The 7,806-nt window shown below is 42.0% G+C and overlaps 1 pseudogene; it reads right to left on the bottom strand.

Annotated features, from left to right (window-relative positions):
- Positions 1 to 3,693, bottom strand: part of LOC106338315 — a 6,222-nt pseudogene extending 2,529 nt beyond the window's left edge.
- Between the last annotated feature and the right edge of the window lie 4,113 nt (positions 3,694 to 7,806).

Here is a 7,806-nt window from a genome sequence, read left to right as displayed (position 1 = left end):
ATGCTTTCTCTGATATGTCCCTTCTCCATTAGTTCATCAACCTGTCTTTGAAGCTCCTTGGTATCTTCTTGATTGGTTCTATAGGCTGGTCGGTTAGGAAGGGAGGCGCCTGGTACAAGATCTATCTGGTGCTCAATCCCACGGAAAGGAGGTAGACCTGCAGGACTCTCTTCTGGAAAAACATCACCATATTCCTGCAAGATAAACTCAAAACCACTCGGTAGCTCCGGTGCAATGTTAGAGGAAGTTAGTAAAGCGCCTTTAAAAATAAACAAGAGTAAAGGTTGCTGGAGATACATGGCTTTCTTAATCTCATTGTTTTTGGCTAGAATATGAACACCTTTCGTTTGTGTTTCAGATGAACTCTCCTTGGTTTCTTGCTGTCTCAGTCTGAGTTGACGTTGATCCTAATGTACTTCTTGAGGAGACAAAGGTGCCAGCACAATCTTCTTATCTCTGTGAATGAAGGAATGGCGGTTGGTGAATCCATCATGAACAGCTCTTTTATCATACTGCCAAGGTCTCCCTAACAGAATGTGACTGGAATCCATGGGTAGAACATCACATACAATCTCATCTTGGTATCTCCCAATGGTTATAGGGACCATCACTTGCTCATTGACCTTCAGCTCGCCTTTCTCACTCAACCACTTAAGTAGATATGGCCTAGGATGTTTTCCAGTCTTCAACCCAAGCTTTTCTACAAGAGATTCACTTGCAACATTGGTACAGCTTCCCCCATCAATAACCAAACTACAAACCTTATCATAAACTGTGCAGCGAGTATGGAAGAGGTTCTCTCTTTGATCAGTGTCTTCCGTTTTGGTTTGAACTTGAAGAGACCTTCTTGTAACCAGAAGCTGTCCACGGACTGGGTAGTCTATCTGTTCTTCCTCAGAAACTTCAACTTTCTCTTCTTCTGATACGATTTCACCATAATCCAAGAGAATCATCACTTTCTTGTTGGTGCACTCGTTGGCATAATGACCAATGCCATGACACTTAAAGCACTTCACATCTCTGGACCTGGTGGTGGTTGCTTTGCCTTTATCATCATGCTGGTATCCCTTGGGTTCCTCCTTTGTTTTCGTAAGGGACTTATCCTCATTAGTGGTGATTGGTTTGTAGTAGTTTCCATAAGATCCCTTGGTTGAAGACTTTCTCTTTAGTTTTTGCTCAATGAGGATGGCTTTGTGGAGTAGCTCATAGATGTCCTCGTACTCCTGCAACTCTAAGTGGTCTTGGATATCTCTATTAAGCCCCGCCTGGAAACGAGCCATTGTAGCTTCAGATGCTTCTTCCACAGCAGCCTTAATCATGAGAGTTTCCATCTCCTGGTAGTAGTCTTCCACACCCCTGGTTCCTTGGGTAAGTCTCCTGAGTTTTTGATGAACATCTCTTCCATAGTAACTTGGAACAAAGCGTTTCTTCATGAGTGTCTTAAGCTCAAACCAAGATGCAACTTGTGGTTCACAAGTCCTTCTCCTAGTAGTGACAATTTGATCCCACCAATGCAAAGCATAGCCATTGAACTCGGTTACAGCAAGCCTCACCTTTTTTAGTTCTGAATAGTCTTGGCAATCAAATACTAGCTCAATTTTCTTCTCCCAATCAAGGTAATCATCTGGTTTGTTGGTAACACTGAATACAGGTATCCGAAGCTTGAGGTTTCCAAGGTGATCATCAGTTCTGTTCCTTGGTGCACGTTGTGTAGTGTGTCTGTTGTGGGAAGCAGTACGGCCTGATCTGGTTTGAGAAGGCGCTCGCCCTGACCTTGTCGATCTTACTAATCGTTCTTCATCCGTGCTACGACCAGAAGATGAATCTAGATTCTCAGGCTCCTCAACCCTTGCTGGACGCTTTCCTTTCCTCTTTTCTCTAGCTGCTCTCCTAGCCTGTGATGAAGATCCTAAAACATTGTTAGCAGATGAGTTAACTCCAGCAAATTCAAGGTTTTTATCCATCTCTTTCATAACCGTAGCCAGCAAGGCATCAATCTGTGCTTTGTCCAATCTAGCCACTGGTCTCTCGTCTCGTTCCCGATCACTTTCAGACATGGTTACCTGTTAAGACTCAACAAGTAAAGTAAGTACACAAAACAAATAGCCGAAGCCACACTGGTGTTTCTCTCAAGTGTTTCAAGTGTTTTCTCTCAAGTTTCTCAGTCTGTGAATCCGGTAGTTCAATAGCAAACAAAGTTCCGCCTTTTAAAAAATTGATTCCCCACCCCTAAGAGAAGAAATCAGATAGAAAGATTGCAAGATTTTTGGTTGCAAGGAGCTTTACCACCAGAGACGGGATTTCTCTTCAGTCTTAGTCGGATTTCTCTTCGACTTTCTTAGCTACTTTGATCTTTCTATTTATTTTTTTTAACTGGCTGGCCCCCTTGCAGTACAACAGATAGACAGAGAAGAAATAGAGTTTAATTGAAACAAAATTAGGTTCCCAAAAGAAAGAAGAAGAAATCGAAAACAAACCCTAAATTAAAGCCCCCAATCTGCTCTGATACCACTTAATGAAATCCTTGTAGATTTCAGTCCCTTTTTGAAAGATCTGAGGGTGATTTGATCGATCCTTTTGTAGGTTAACTCTTGAGATGGTTGGTGATTCCTTGATGAACACGGATCGATGATGGATGGGTTTGTAATAGAGATGGTTTCCGTTGATAGATCTTGATTGATGATGATGATATGATGGATAGAGATCGAGATGGAGATGGATCTTCAGTGTGAGATCGATGAAAAGATCAAACACTTGTTTTGATGTGCCAAAGATCGTGAGTATCGCGCCTAAAAACTATGATCAGAGGCAAAGAGCCTTGCAGAGAATCAACTCCTAGGCAAACAGTGTCCAGAAACTGAACAAAAGATTCACAAGACAAAGAGAAGTTTTTTTATTGAAAAGTGAATGAAAAGCCTTAAAGAAATCGTCAAAGGTATAAGTAAAAGACAAGTCTTTACACCTCCAAAGACTTGTGGAAACTTGCAACAAATAATTGTGTAAAAAGATAGGAAAACTAGGCGGCCTTGGAGACTGAATAATTAAACATCTGATTGACTTGGTTTTCAATCGAAATTGGCTCTGGGTTGGAGTAAACCAATGTCGAAATTGCCTTCTTTAGATTCCTGGTTTGTGATCTTGTAACTGGGCCTTTGGAAAAGAAGAATGGGTCTTGAATCTGTTCAGAATGGTTTGAAGAAGAAACTATCTCGGTTGGTCGATCCAAAGTATGTTTGGGCCTGGCTGCTCCATCATCCTTCTTACTTCTTCCAACTCCTTTAGCTCATCCTCTGGTTCAGTATCATCCATCTCATCCAAGTCAGCTACTGGTTCAGTCTCAAGTATGGTTGCCTCAGTCTTGTTTGACGCTTTGGCTTGACCGTTACTCTGTGGGTATCTCGGACTTGCGGTATTGAGGCGGATTCTCCATAGATCACAGAATTCTCAGAATTTGTTCGATATGAACTGGGACCCGTTGTCAGTTACTATCTCGTAAGGCAGCCCGTGGTGACATATGATATTCTTCCAAATGAACCGTTGAACTTCTTTTTCGGTTACGTTGGCGAAAGCTTCCACCTCAATCCATTTCGTGAAGTAGTCTGTTAAAACCAGGACGAAGTGCTTCTGCCGGGAATTCGGCATAGGTCCAATTATGTCCATTCCCCATCGCATGAAAGGGTATGGAGCTGTCATAGTCCGCATAAGTTCTACCGGACAATGAACAGTCGGAGCGTGCCTCTGGCATTAGTCTCATCGTTGGGCATACGCTTCGCAATCTATGTTCATCGTCGGCCAGTAAAAGCCTAGGCTTTTGATTTTCAATGCTAGGGCACGTCCTCCGGAGAGGTTACCGGCGGTGCCTTCGTGTGTTTCGGCCATGACGAGACGCGTTTCTTCGCCGTGGAGGCATTTTAAGAGGGCTTTGGTTGCAGTCCATCGGTGAAGATCTCCGTTTATGTGAGCACTTCGTGCTTTGAGTCGTCTCGAGATTCATTTCTGTGGCGGCAGTTTTCCATCTACGAGGTAGTCGTAAACTCTGTTCTCCAATTAGGGGCCGAATCTTTAGCCTGTTCTGTTGCTGAATCCTCTTCCATAGCTGTTCGGTCACAGGGGCTACGATGGAGGTTTGATTGATCAATACTGAATTTCTCGATCTTGTGAATCGGGATGGTGCCTTTTACTTGATCGCGAATTCTGCTGCCCAAGGCAGCGAGGGCATCAGCGCAAACGTTCTCTCCCCTAGGGAATTTTGTGAGTTCGAAGAACTCAAAATCCTTAGCGAGCGTTTGGATGAGTTTAAGGTAGGCGTCCATTCGTTCGTTGCGGGCATCATAGTCGCCACTGAATTGGCTGGTGACAAGCGCCACTGAATTGGCTGGTGACAAGTTGCGAGTCGCAGTATGCGCTGAGTCATTTTGCCTTAACTGTCTTTGCAAATCATACGCCTGTAATTAGCGATTCATATTCCGCTTTGTTGTTGGAAGCGGCGAAGCCGAAACTGAACGACTGTCTGATTAACTCGCCGGTCGGTGATTGCAGTTGAAATCCTGCACCCGATCCTTGTTTGTTGACGAACCTTCGACGTACATGATCCAATTTTGGCTTGGGAGGATCAGATCTTGTTCCAGTCCGGGTGCAAGTTCAACCATGAAGTCGGTCAGAACCTGCGATTTAGCTGCTGTCCGATTCTTGAATCCAATGTCATGCTCGCTAAGCTCGATAGCCCACTTTGACACTCGACCCGACTTATTAGTGTTCTGCATCACGGTGCGAAGGGGCTGGTTGGTCAATACTTCAATTGTGTGCGATTGGAAGTAAGGGTGCAATTTCTCGCTGAAGTGATGACGGCGGGGTAATTTTCTCGAGCGTAGGGTATTGCGGTTCCGGGTCGGTCATTCGCTTACTCGTATAGAAGATAGGCTTTTGCTCGCCCCGATCTTCTCGGATGAGGATGCTGCTGACTGCGGTAGAAGATATTGCGATGTAGAGATAGAGCGTATCGCCGGCCTCGGGCTTGGATAGCACATGAGGAGTGGTGATATACTGCTTGAGCTGTCCGAACGCTTCTTCGCATTTCTCGTCCCAGACGAACTTCTTGTTTCCTCGAAACAATTCATAGAACAGGAGAAACTTATCGGTGGATCGAGAGATAAGTCAGTTGAGCGCCGCGATCCTTCCGGTTAAATGCTGAACCTCGCGGCTGTTCTTTGGGCTGGGAAGGTCGAGTATCGTAGTGATCTGTTTGGGGTATCGCTTCGATTCCTCGTTGGGTGACGATATAGCCCATGAACTCGCCCGAAGTAACGTCGAAGGTGCATTTCGCCGGGTTAAGTTTCATGCAGTATTCGTCTAACGTCTTGAAGCATTCCCGTAGATGAGTCAGGTGCATGTCCAGCAGTACCAGAAGCAACAAAGAACAAACACTTCTCTTTTCAGATCCTGCACGTTTAGAACGCTCAATCCGTAGAAAAAAAATGCACCGCATCGATCGACAACAGCACCCGTTCGTCGACCGACACTTGATATCACTCAAATTACCCTAAGGAGTGAATTACTCTCTCAAATAAGAGGTTCAGTTGTTGTAGTTAGAGATCGAATCCACAAGGAGCTAGGGAACCTAATAAATCTAATCAGATTTGTTAAGCTAGTTTGTTTTATTGTTTTAAATGTAAAGTTGCAAGTTTGTGAGCAAGTAATTGCTCGATTCATTAATTGGGGTTTTGGTATTTAAAAGAAAATAGCTAGACTTATGGTTTTTATTCAGGTAATAAGGATTATAATCCTACAGATGCCTAATAAGTTGTATGCATGATATAATAGAGCTCAACACTTAATAACAAACCCTTAAGCTTTCGCTTTCTAGGTTTGTCTATTGACCAGTGTCGATCGATTATCCTATAAGAATATCGATCGATACACTTGTTGAAACATCGACCGATTATTCGATAGGAATAACAATCGACGCGCTTGGTCAAGCGTTAATGCACATATTGAATATGCTCACTAAGGTTACTAGATCAGCTCTCTCTTATTCTAGCAAGTCTTAGCTCGGTTAGAATGGTTTCAGGATGAGATGAAAGCTATCACTTATATCTAACAATCCTAGGGCAAGTTCTAAATAGCTAATCTAGAAACATACATTAATGACAATCCTAATGATGAATATCAGAAATTAGCAATCTATAGTTGGGGCTAATCCCTCATAACCTATTTAAACCCTAAAATCTAACAAGAGAACTACTCAGACATGGCCAAACAATTCATAACAGGAATAAGGTATAAAAACTGCATAGATAGATATCAATGGAGTTCCAATCACAAATCTCTTTGAATCTTCTCTCCAATCTACTATAAATCCCAGAAAACCTTTGCTGTCAAAATAGTAAAACAAGAAAGAACACTTTGTCTCTAACATGTTGGCAAAGCTTATATAATTAGGTTAAAACTCGTCAGAGGTAATCTTGTAAATTGGTGAAGACTTGGAATCTAAGTCGGCTGTGACCAAACGGGCTTTCTGCGCGCTTCGCTGTCGATCGATTATTCCCCTTCAATATCAACCGATGGTCGAGCTCGATGGTCATCTCGGGTGCTTACTCCAAATATCTCCAAAATGCTCCAAAATCATCAATTTCCTCCAAATCACTTCCGATCCTATAAATATTCTAAATAGACTCTATAATATAATAACTAGTAGTTAAAACACTTATAAACATTGGTAAAAGTGGGTCAAATCCATGGTCTATCAACTCCTCCAGACTTACCATTTTGCTTGTCCTCAAGCAAAACACATAGACTTACCCTTTTGCTTGTCTATCAACTCCTCCAGACTTACCCTTTTACTTACCCTTTTGCTTGTCTTCAAGCAAAACACATAGGCAGTCTCTCTGAAGAGGTTTAAAAACAGTAGGGCTCATATGATTTAAAACTTAGAATCATCACCTCTACAATATTGCAATCCACATCTAAGAATTCCTAATCACAAAAGCACATTATACCATATCCTAGCTTAGCAACCAAATTCACCTAGCCAACAACTTATCAAATCCTGTCTGACATTCCCTTCTACCAACCTCATTTCTTAGCATAAATAAAAGTGCAGGCTTTACCTTGGGAGTATCGATCACAGGATGCAAGGATTTTCAAACAAGTATCTGGACCTGCAGGTAAAAGTTAATTTCTATCCTCTCTCTCTACTAATTTTCTCTCTCAGTCAAAGTCTGCTTATATTTGCAAGATCATTGACCAAAATTGGACAGGCTTCCATGAATCAAGCCTTAATGGTGGTTGCCACCAAGTCCTATTCACTTCTTTTTGACCTATATCCTATGATTATTTGTGAAGCAAACCCTAATGGTTGTAGCCACCAAGTCATGTTCTAATCTTTTACCTATAGAATTCTTATGAAGCAAGCCGTAATGGTTGTAGCCACCATGTCATGTTCGAATCCCTTCCTAATAAATCTCTAATAGATAATAAATATATATATATATATATATATATATATATATTACTATATGTATAATTTTAATCTATATTTAGAAAATAGAGAGAGAGAGGGTGATAAATCTATCTACACACGGCTTTACCTTCCAGACTTATTTGAAGAATCTGATCCCATGTATACCAAGCCCCAAGACAAGCAGTTGTGTCAAGTTTAGCGTTGGAGGTCAGCTTTGGTTCCTTCAAACAATCTCAACAAGTGGAAATAGTTGACAGGTTGATCCACTTTAGTATCTTTAGTACTATCTGCAATCAGTAAGTCTGGAATGGTGCTAAAGAGTGGTTAGATAACAAGAAAAAATCTAA

The sequence above is a fragment of the Brassica oleracea genome, chromosome C4, assembly GCF_000695525.1.
Source record: "Brassica oleracea var. oleracea cultivar TO1000 chromosome C4, BOL, whole genome shotgun sequence".
Lineage (NCBI taxonomy): Eukaryota > Viridiplantae > Streptophyta > Magnoliopsida > Brassicales > Brassicaceae > Brassica > Brassica oleracea.
The sequence above is the reverse complement of the archived record's forward strand: the minus strand, read 5'-3'. Positions and strand labels throughout refer to the sequence as shown.